Source organism: Dipodomys spectabilis, unplaced genomic scaffold (genome assembly GCF_019054845.1).
Source record: "Dipodomys spectabilis isolate Male_0828 unplaced genomic scaffold, ASM1905484v1 ptg000108l, whole genome shotgun sequence".
Classification (NCBI taxonomy): Eukaryota; Metazoa; Chordata; class Mammalia; order Rodentia; family Heteromyidae; genus Dipodomys; species Dipodomys spectabilis.
The window spans coordinates 1766180-1778080 of NW_024870785.1; the positions used below are offsets into that span (position 1 = coordinate 1766180).

General features: G+C 44.8%; 1 pseudogene; it reads left to right on the forward strand.

Annotated features, from left to right (window-relative positions):
- Window positions 1–211: 211 nt before the first annotated feature.
- Window positions 212–9801, forward strand: LOC122114415 (annotated as a pseudogene).
- Window positions 9802–11901: the final 2100 nt, after the last annotated feature.

Below are 11901 nucleotides of genomic sequence, written 5' to 3' on the forward strand. Positions count from 1 at the left end.
CTAGCAAGTAGGAGGCGAGCAAGCGGCCGGTCGGGAAGGGCCTTGCTCTTTGAGGATGCACCTGTCATCGAGGTCATCTGGCATTACACTAATCCGCCGTCAGGGAAAGCCTGCAGTAGATAACAGGCTGTTCCCCAAATAAGGCTTTCTCCTCTGTCAAGTTCCTGGCAGGGGTCTGTCTGACTGCAGCGCAAGGCGTCGCGGTGGCACCATGCCGGTGTGCCCACTGAGCCGCGAGGTGGAACCGGCCGAGTATCTGGGCGGCAGCGGTCTCTTGGACATTCAGAGCTCCGCACTGAATTCAAGCGCACCCTGGGCTTGAATTGTCTGCACGGGGCCCTCGTGAAGCTCAAGGAGTTTGATTTCTTGCCATCACAAGAGTTTATTTTAAGGGACCCCCCCCCCCATTTGAACAGGCAGATTTGGTCATTGTATTCCTGAGATACTTTTGTTAGGAAAGGTAGTGAGCTTTGCCTTTTCCCCTGGCCGGCCCATGCACGGTCGTGGGCCGGAGGGGATTTTGACGTTCGTAGAGAGGGGCTTTCATCACCAGGCTGGAGCCCTCGTTCCGCATTTTTAGAGCAGTCAGGGGTGAGGCTGGTGAAGAAGTGGAGACTTGTTTCTCTAGCCACCAGCGCCGGTCCCAGGGCAGCCGCCCCTCCCAGCACAGCCGTAAATCAGCCCCGTGTGTTTTCCTAATTTTAGGCTTGGTCTGACTTAATCCACCTAATAGGAAAAACATCTGGCCTCGTTTTACTTTTAATCTGTTCTTTACATCAGGAAACTTATCGCCCTGGGACCAGGTAATAACAAGGAGTTGGTTCTTGTACCTGACTGGGCATGGCTGTCCGTGGCCAAACGCCTAATAAGGGCCTGCTTTCCATTTCTGCCTTCAACCCTGGGTGCCCTAATTTATAACAAAGCCCTGGCATCACAGTCAGTTCGGGGCTGTAAATTCCCTGATTAGTGGAAAGTCTGGGTTGTGACATATTTTGTGACAAGGAGAAGCTGGAGAGATTATCTTTGGGGGGATGGAATGTTATTTTTTCAGCATTAAATGGGCAAATATCTATCTATTTAACAGCTGTCCTACTAATTACATTCTAAAAACATTGTGCCTCTGTTGGTGTTGACCATTCTATGATGGCATTGCATATATAACATTATTTTTAAGGCCTACATGGAAATACCGTAGAGAAGACAAGAAAATACTGTTACATGGAGCCGGCTTGGCTTCTGGTTGCATTAAGCAAACAAAGTAGCCGCAGCGACAGCATGGCCCTTCTGAAAGCCCACCGAGGGACTCCACTTGGACATTTCTGACTGCAGTTGAAGGGGGTTTGGATTATAGAAATCATTTGAATAATAAGGGACCAGGTCATTCGGTTTCCCGAATCATCTTTCCACCGTTTTTCCCTTGGCTTTCATCTCTGACGATTTCCCACCTCCTCTCCTGCTCCTGGGTGTCGGGCCTTCTAGAACCTTTCTCCTTTGTTTTGGAGAATACTTTTGGTTCGATAGAAGATGGATTTTCCCGCTGAGTTGAGATCAGTGGCAGCGAAGATGTCGGCTCCGCACTCAGCCTCTCTGCTCTTCGGTAGTGGTTTGAGAATCACGGGCAGCCTGAGACAACCGAGGACTGCATCGGAATTAACTTCAGCCAGCCCCAGGCCTAAAAGCTCTTCCCCAATATACAGTATGTTAGGGGACCTCCGCTCCCCGAAGTCATGTAGCTGTTTATGGACTCTTGCCTCTGATTTCCTGTTCACTGGGGCCTGAGGAGGAGCACAGAAGCAACATTACTTCTGCAAGCAGGAATTAATTATTGAAATCAATGATTGCATCCGAGTTGACATAAAAAAAGACGTGTCTCTGTGGAAAGAGATTGAAATAAATCAGAAGACTGACTCTCACCTGGCTTCTCTTCAATCTCGGAATTTCTCAAAAACTCCACTAACTGGGAGTGAACACAAAGAGAAAGTAATTAACTCTTTCCCTCCCTGGGTGGAGAGATAGGTTTTTTTACATACCCAAAGGACTGTTCCCGTAACAAACAGAGTTTGGTGTAGCTTTCTGACACGGGGAGTGTTACTGCTGACGCAGCAGGAGGTGCTGCCAGTTCCTCCATGCCTCTGGCTGGGCTCTGAGAGGGCTGGGAAGCGCCCAGCTCCCCCTGCTCCACCCGCAGGCACCCAGGGCTGTCTGGGCAGAAGGGCCGGGGGTGCCACTCACAGGGCTCTTGAGAAGGAAACGTGGAGTTTGATGTAGGAAACTATTCAACCACTTTCCATGGTTTTATTTTATGCACTTGCCTGAAACTGTTCACTAAAACAAAAACGTAAGGCTGCCCAAAGGATGTGTTGTTTTCCTTGTGCTTGGGAAACAGGTGCTGAGCACTTCAGTAATGGCTTGCTCCGTTTCTACAGAAGCAGAGCGTGGCCGAAGAATGCGAGGAGGTGGTGCTTAATGAGTGAACAGGAAACGTCTCAGGAGAAGAGTAGTGAGGAAGCGGACTGGGGTAGGGAGAGGAGGGAAGCGCTGACAGCCCGAGCCACCGGGGATCCTGGAGAACAAATTCACCAGGACACAGTCTCCGAACCACTGAGCAAGGAGCTGAGCTGCTGAGCTCCATTGTGAGCCTCCGTTGTCTGGAGGCTCCCCGCTCCAGGTTGCGTGCCGTGTGCCGCGTGCCGTGTGCCGTGTGCCGTGTGTGCACGTGGGAGCGTCCCACACAGTCGGTTCCCACGGTCGCCCGCCCTGAGCCCATCAAGATCAGGCAGCCTCACAGTCGGGGTTGTCTGTGTTTAACGTCTTTAATGTTTGAAGAAATCCTAAATTCACAATGCTTCGTTTAGCATTAAGATAGTATCTTAACATCTTTGATAATTTTAACATCTTTCAACACTTAATACATGAAATATGCATCTCAGATTATGATACTCTGTTACAAGCTTCTAATTTGGGGAGTGTTGTTAGGCAACATAAACACACCATGTATCCTTATGGTGGTGGGTGCGAAATGCGTGTTGGTGGGTTTTTTGTTTTTTTTTTTTTTTTGCCTGTTCATCCCTGTTCATCTAGAACACAGAAGAAAATTAGTTTCAGTTTACTTGATTTTAACCAAACTTTGCCAGAGTGAAACAATAATCCTAATGAACAAGGTCATAGAAGGTAGAATTGTCATGTAGAAAATAACAGAGTATTGGCATTATTATAAGTGTGTTAGTGGAAGCTTCCTTCTTGTGTGAGATTAATACCAAGATTTGTTAATGGCCCAGTAGTGTCAAATAGCTTAGGACATCATGAAGTACTAGCCAATAGGAATTGAGAGAATGCATCGTAGTGAATTGAGCGATTGTTTTCTTTAAATTTCTTAGAAGAACAACCAAGATAATGGAATTCAACCTATCAGTCAGCATTAACAAAGGAAGGAGGAAAAGTCTTGATTATAAGATCTCATAAATCATCATTACTTCCTGACTTCTGTCTTTACTCTCACCTCAATGGGGCATTTGGGTCTATTCAAGAATGTGTGGACTCTTGAGGCTGAAATTTATCATTTTTTTTCTCTACTAACAATGACCAAGTACATCGGATGTCTTTGTACATCAGTTACTGTTATTAAAGATTTAAACCTTTTATAAATTTGCAGAAGGATTTATTCCACAATAAGGCTCCCCGCCCCCCACCGCTAAACCAGGAGCCATTTGAAGAGTTTGAAACTTGTTATTTTCACGTCGGTACTGTACATATGTCTCCAGAGTGTGGGAGTGTCATAAACAACACATTTTGATCTGAGCAGATGTACTGCATCTCTAGGGGTGGGGAAGTTCATTATTACAGACAGCCCACCTCACATCCATTTGGTGAGGCTCCAGTAGGTATATTAAAATACAAGGCAAGATGTCTGAGGGAAGAGTTTATTTAGTGAGTAGTGGGGTGTTCATATTTCCACCAGTGTGGAAGAAGTTGGGTTTTAATAGCAGCGGCCACATTCAAGTGATATATATTTGTAATATTGAGTACCGTTATGTGGCTACCGCTGTTGGCTTTCACTCTTCCCCAAAGTAAATGTCTTCTGGCAGCACTTAGTAGACACGCTCATATCCATGGTTAAATTCCAGGGAGGGACCTGTGTTATTGTCCCACAGAATAAAAGGAAACATGGAAGCAGATATCTTAGATGTTTCTGAGTTGTGCTTCACCCACCAAGTGACTTTGTCTAGCAGAAATGACTCTGTTGTCATAGAAAAGGGCATTCGCACTAGAATTAGACAGAATGCGAATGGCATCTCCTTAAGCAAGTCTTACAGAGGAAATTATGGAAGGAATGACATTTTTCTCAAATGAAGTGTGACTCTTCGGGTGGCAATCAATTTCAGAGGAGAGGTAGGTGCATGAGGTTGGATCATGAATTCACACTCTCCCTCGCCATCATCAAATCGCCACTCTTAAATTATCTTCTCTAAAGGCTCAAAGTCAGTTGTTGTTTTATGCCTCTCCATGTCCCTGGCCTTCCCATATTAATGGTCTCTGCCATTTGTAGAGGAGCAAGCTACCAGATCAATAAGCATGCTTAGCTGCTTGCCGTTAAAATTGATCTTGCTATCCTTCCGATTGACGTCACATCCAGCTGTAAATATCATCAAGTAAGCTGTCAACTCATTTTCATTATGAGTGTTTTTCATCTCCAAAGATGGACTTCAGTCGGACAGCACATTAGGATTTTTCTTCATTATTTTTGACATTTCCTCAATAGCATCAAGAGCATCTTTAAAGGAAAATCAGAATTCATCAGTAACTTTTACAACGGAGGGAACAAATGGCAGCAACAACAACAAACACAACAGACAGGAGCAAACCATCACTGCCAGACAGAATGTCTGGAATTAATATGGAGTCCTGAGGTGCTTGGACTGGGCCGCTCTCTCCGACGAGAAAACCAGTCCAAGAGACCTTCCCGGGAATCTCGGTCTGTGTAAAGAAATCCATCCTAGTGTTATGCTCTTGCAAACAAGACACATGGCTAAGAGGGTTTTCCACTGAGCCTTCAGAGAGACGTTCATTTGTGTGACCATTGATCAAAAAATCCTCACTGAAAAAAGTTTCTGGTATTTTCTACAACCCAAAGTGAAGATTGGTGTGTTGTGAGGTGTCTGCCTTACCTGAACGGCCTTCCAGGTGGAGACCTTGGAAAGGTCACGTTTTTTTAATGATAGAATGTCACAATTACTAGTCTAGTTTGGGTTCTACAGAATATTCTATTCTCATCCAGCAACAGATCCTAGGTCTTTGTCTATTATCTATTGATAATAGACCTCTATTGAAAGCCTAGAAGATAAACAATACTTATCGCATATGACTTAAAGCCTATCCAGTCTTCTAAGAAGTTTAATTGGCATAAAATAGTAGCTTATATATGTGTGCATATGTATGTAGTTCACAAATAAACAAGCATACAATATATTGGAAATCATTTTAGATATCAGACAGCATGATTATTGCATGATTGGGTGTTGTTCTGTTTGCTACAGAATAGTTTTTTTTTACATTAGGTCTTGGGTTTTAATGGAAACATTTACATGAAATTTGTGATTGAATTTGCTTCAGAAATATTGAGATTATAGTCTGTGTCACTCTGTACACCCTGTAAAGCCTTTCCTAAGAAATATTTTTTACAGTTCAAAGTTAAGCAAAAGTTACTTTTGATGGGCCAGCAGTATCTCTTTCTTTATTAGTGAGAATGTTTATTGGCTATATTTCCATTTTGTTTTGGCCACCAGGAAGCTATGAATTAAACTCGAAGTGGTTCAGTAGAAACAATGGCAGATTGTGACAGCATATGTGTGCTACATATAACTATCCTTGACATTTTTATTTTCTTCATTATTACATAAAAGAGATCATAATCTCTTTTCAAATTTTCTCAAATTCTTTATAAGGAGGGAAAGGATATAAGTAATTACATACAAATAAAATATTATTTATGAGAGTATCAGTAGAAGTTGTATAAAACAGTAGTGAAAAGTTGGGTTCTGGTGGCTGGCGAATGTAACCCTAGCTACTCAGGAGGCTGAGATCTGAGGGGCGCAAAAGTCCATGACATTCCCCTCTCCAGTTAAACACCAAAAAGGCAGATGTGGAGCTGTGGCTTGGGTGCGAGAACCACTCACCTTGAGTACAGAAGCGCAGGGACAGCCCCTGGGCCCTGAATTCAAGCCGCAGGTGCAGCACACACAAACACAAAAGTGGTCAAATCCTAAAAATTAAAAGCACAGACCAGCATGTAAACAGAGATAAAGTTTGTGTAACTTACTTAAGGTCACCTACCTAAACAGGTGGAAAACCCATGGCTTAAATTCCTCACATGGAGAAATGAATTCTGTAGTGTATATATTAAATTATAAGAATTTAATTTATTGTAAGAATGGTATACCCCTTATTTTGTCCATATTCGTCTTCTTGGGTGCTAGCAGTTGGTAAAGAGTGAATGCTAAACAATATTTGATGCATAATGGAAGAAATGAGCAACTTATTTACCAGGAATGTAATGAATAGTAGGAGTCATCTATAAAAATATTATCAATAGGTATATGGTATCAATAACACAATCATTCCATAATTATGCTAAAATTATGTTATTAGCTATCCCATACTTGAAAGGATAAGAACCTGTCACTTCACAAGTATTGCATGGGTCATTTTGTGTAAGTTATAATTCTGTGTCTAGGAAACGGCTCACAGACGGTACGAGGAAACTAGCCGAGGACGTTGGGATTTGGATCCTTGTCCACTCTAGAGCTCACCATCATGTGCAACTATGCTGATACCATTTTTTAAATTCCTGATCACGCTTCTAATGAGTGGGCGCACTTTATAAGAGTACCCCCTGAATTCACAACGCAATTGATCACTTCTAATGTGTGGGTGCACTTTATAATAATACCCCCTGAATTCACAACGCAATTGATCACTTCTAATGTGTGGGTGCACTTTATAATAATACCCCCTGAATTCACAACGCAATGGATCACTTCTAATGAGTGGGCGCACTTTATAATAATACCCCCTGAATTCACAACGCAATTGATCACTTTTTCTTCCCTTAGTCTTCAAGAAACCTTTTTTTTTTTTTTTTTGGATTCTCTCTACCTCTTTGGTCAGCCTTCTGTCTTTTTTGTGAATCCTCCTTTTTTCTTAAAAAAAAAAAAAATAGAGGGCGTGCTGGTGAGGAACGGCTGTTGGTCTGTGAGGCCCCGGGTTCTGCCTCTGCCCCCAGAGCAGCTCCCTGGTGAAGAGGAACCTCGGCGCTCTGGGTCACCAGGAACATGAAAATTAATGCTGCAAATAAGGTCAAGGTCACCATGGCAGGTGCAAAGCGTGAGCCTGTGCCCACTGCGGCAGCTTCTAAACCCGGGCTGAGACCAAGAACTGCTCGTGGAGATATTGGTACTAAAAACAGTGAACAAAGGAAGTAACAGCTTCAGCTACTGGAAAAGTTGCTAAAAAGCTACCAAAACCACTGGTAAAGGCCCCTGTGAGTGTGTGTGAGATAGAGCAGGAGCCAGAGCCAGAGCCAAGCCAGAACCTGAGCCAGAGCCAGAGCCAGAACCTGAGCCTGAACCTGAGCCAGAGCCAGAGCCTGAACCTGAGCCTGAACCTGAGCCAGAGCCAGAGCCAGAGCCTGAACCTGAGCCAGAGCCAGAGCCTGAACCTGAGCCTGAACCTGAGCCTGAACCTGAGCCAGAGCCAGAGCCTGAACCTGAGCCAGAGCCAGAGCCAGAGCCAGAGCCTGAACCTGAGCCAGAGCCAGAGCCTGAACCTGAGCCTGAACCTGAGCCAGAGCCAGAGCCTGAACCTGAGCCAGAGCCAGAGCCAGAGCCTGAACCTGAGCCTGAACCTGAGCCAGAGCCAGAGCCTGAACCTGAGCCTGAACCTGAGCCTGAACCTGAACCTGAGCCAGAGCCAGAGCCTGAACCTGAGCCTGAACCTGAGCCAGAGCCAGAGCCTGAACCTGAGCCTGAACCTGAGCCAGAGCCAGAGCCTGAACCTGAGCCAGAGCCAGAGCCTGAACCTGAGCCTGAACCTGAGCCAGAGCCAGAGCCAGAGCCAGAGCCTGAACCTGAGCCTGAACCTGAGCCAGAGCCAGAGCCTGAACCTGAGCCAGAGCCAGAGCCTGAACCTGAGCCAGAGCCAGAGCCAGAGCCAGAGACTGAACCTGAGCCTGAACCTGAGCCTGAACCTGAGCCAGAGCCAGAGCCTGAACCTGAGCCTGAACCTGAGCCAGAGCCAGAGCCTGAACCTGAGCCTGAACCTGAGCCAGAGCCAGAGCCTGAACCTGAGCCTGAACCTGAACCTGAGCCAGAGCCTGAACCTGAGCCTGAACCTGAGCCAGAGCCTGAACCTGAGCCAGAGCCAGAGCCTGAACCTGAACCTGAACCTGAGCCAGAGCCAGAGCCTGAACCTGAGCCAGAGCCAGAGCCTGAACCTGAGCCAGAGCCTGAACCTGAGCCTGAACCTGAGCCAGAGCCAGAGCCTGAACCTGAGCCTGAACCTGAGCCAGAGCCAGAGCCAGAGCCAGAGCCTGAACCTGAGCCTGAACCTGAGCCAGAGCCAGAGCCTGAACCTGAGCCTGAACCTGAACCAGAGCCTGAACCTGAGCCAGAGCCAGAGCCTGAACCTGAGCCTGAACCTGAGCCAGAGCCTGAACCTGAGCCTGAACCTGAGCCAGAGCCTGAACCTGAGCCAGAGCCTGAACCTGAGCCTGAACCTGAACCTGAGCCAGAGCCTGAACCTGAGCCAGAGCCAGAGCCTGAACCTGAGCCTGAACCTGAGCCTGTAAAGGAAGAAAAACTTTTGCTGGAACCTATTTTGGTTGCTACTCCCTCTCCAAGCCCAGTGGAAACATCTGGATGTGCCCCTGCTGAAGAATATTTGTGTCAGGCTTTCTCTGGTGTAATACTTGCAGCGAATGATGTGGATGCAGAAGATGGAGCTGATCCAAATCTTTGTAGTGACTATGTGAAAGATATTTATGCTTCTCTGAGACAACTTGAGGAAGAACTGTCTGTCAGACCAAAATACCTGCTAGGTCGGGAAGTCACTGCAAACATGAGAGCCATCCTAACTGACTGGCTAGTGCAGGCTCAAACGAAATTCCGGTTGCTACAAGAGACCATGTACATGACTGTTTCCGTTATTGATAGGTTCATGCAGAATAATTGTGTGCCCAAGAAAATGCTGCAGCTGGTTGGTGTCACTGCCATGTTTATTGCAAGCAAGTGTGAAGAAATGTATCCTCCAGAAATTGGTGACTTTGCTTTTGTAACTAACAATACTTATATAAGCACCAAATCAGACAGATGGAAATGAAGATTCTAAGAGCTTTGAATTTTGGTCTGGGCCACTCTCTACCCCTGCACTTCCTTCGCAGAGCATCAAAAATTGGAGAGGTTGATGTTGAGCAGCACACGTTGGCCAAATACCGATGGAACTGACTATGCTGGACTATGAAATGGTGCACATTCCTCCTTCTCAAATTGCAGCAGGAGCTTTTGGCTTAGCGCTGAAAATTCTTGATAATGGTGAATGGACACCACCTCTACAGCATTACCTGTCTCAGACTGAGGAATCTCTTCTTCCTGTTACGCAGCACCTGGCTAAGAATGGAGGGGTCATGGTGAATCGGGGCTTACAAAGCACATGACTATCAAGAACAAGTATGCTACATCTAGGCATGCTACCATCAGCATTCTATCACGGCTGAATTCTGCACTAGTTCAAGACGTAGCCAAGGTGTGACAGAGGGGTAACTTGTACATTTGAGATGGAGTACTATAATAAGAGCTGCAATAAAATTGGCACCATGTGCCACTTGTACATACTATTCTACATTTACTTGGTTTTTAGTAAAGGTTGTGGCCATTTTGCTTTTAATAGCTTAATTCATCTAAATGTCATTACTTCCTATACTGGGGTGACCTGTAAGTCATATTAAAAAGGTTTTTTTTGAGATTCTTTCTTTAATCTTTTTTTTGTTTTTAAGCTGCTTTCAGTTTACGAAGGACTCCAACGGATGTATATAATTGTCACTTACATGTTCATATACTTGACTATTTTAATGTACCTGGATTTTCCGTGAGGATACATAAGACGGATAGTTTCATAGGCCATAACTGCACGTGAGTGAAGTCATCTTAGAGAACTTCTTGCCTAGTTCTGTTTTCCAGTCAAAGCTCACACCATCTCACCCCTCGTGCCCTGTGGAGTTTCCTCGGGTGCTTGCTGCTCTGCCTCTGTTTTGACCACTTTCTTGAGTATCAGCTTTATCTTTTTCTTTACTTTTTCATTTTAAAAATCCAGTTTTCATTTTATGTATTTGTTTTTGTTGATTGGTTAGGAAAATAAAACAAGATGTTCAAAACAAAAAAGTTAATTTGCCCAACCATTCTGAACCTCATCTGTTTAAAGGATATTGACAGATTAAAGATGCATCTAGCTCCCCTACCCTCTCTAAAAACCCTGGAGAGTTTTCAATGGGTCCCTTCAGTACACAGCAATACTGCTTCCAATGTGTAGGCCTTTCTGTGTTTATTTATACATCACATACTATGGATATACTGTATGTCATGTACATAACTATTGCCCTGTTGACATTCAGAATACATTTTTCATTCCCTAAACAATGCTGGTTAAAGATCACTTCATACAGTTGTTTTCTTGATGTGATAGATCTCCCAAAGTGTTTATGTTCACTCAGTCACATGACTTTCTCAGTGTTGTCAGCAGTGTACACAAGTGCTTTTCTCTGCATCTTTGTTAAATCTAAAAGTAATCTGTCTTAAATCTTAGTGAATGTAACTAGCAACAACTACTCTATCTCGTTTGTTGTTTTAATTTATACTCTCACCTATACATGCTATGTTACCCCAAGTTAAACAAATGGTTGGTCTTATCCATGTGAAAAAATAGAATTGTTGGTTTGCCCAATGCTCAGAAAAAAACTAGAATTGTTGTTGTGCTCGACACTCAACCTTTGGTCCTCTTCACCCGGGTAACACGCACGCTGCCTTGGTGAGATGGCTCCATATCAGGGCATTAGGAATCATTGTTCATGCCCAGGCTCTCAAATGTCTGTATCTAGCCTAGTGTTCTGCCCTCACCTGCAGCTTTGTGAATTCATAACTCTACGTTCTACCCAGCTAGCTGCCTCACAGCAAACACATCCCATTCTGAACATCACCCGTTTCCCCCGGTACCTACCTACACTTGATCTCCCTCGGCCTTTTCCATCTCAGGGAAGCCAGTGAAGTCCCTGCTCAGGACAACAACCATAGTGTCTTCTTCATTTCACCTTCCATGCTCAGTCCTCAATGTGTAAGCAAATCTGTCTGCACTAAATGTGCCTAGGCTGTGTCGTTGGAGAGATTCTCTGTTCTTCAACCATGGCCACGGGTCCAGCCTCGAACATTTCTCTTCTGGATGGTCACACTAGTCTCCAAGCTGGTCTCCTCTCCTGCCCGTGCCCCTTACAATCAACATCACCAACCACGGTGAAAGTCTGAAATGTAAGTAGCATCATAGGAACTATCCACTCAGAAACATTTCATGGTTCTGTGTTGCACTCAGGGAAGGCATGTCAAAGGGGTCTTTCCAACTGGGCGTGTTCAATCTCAAGCCTAATTATCAGGTGAAGGTTGACACACGAGCCTTCCTTCCTTGGCTACCAGGAAGCCACTTGATTATTCCCTTATTTCATGTAGGCACAGAAAATAATTAAACATTGTTAATGAAGCAACACCCCACAACACAAGCATTTTCCTTTGAGTCCCTTTTATTAGCTTTTGTCGACCTGTATGTGTATCTTCATAGTTGAATTTATAAAAGGCTCAATGTTAATAT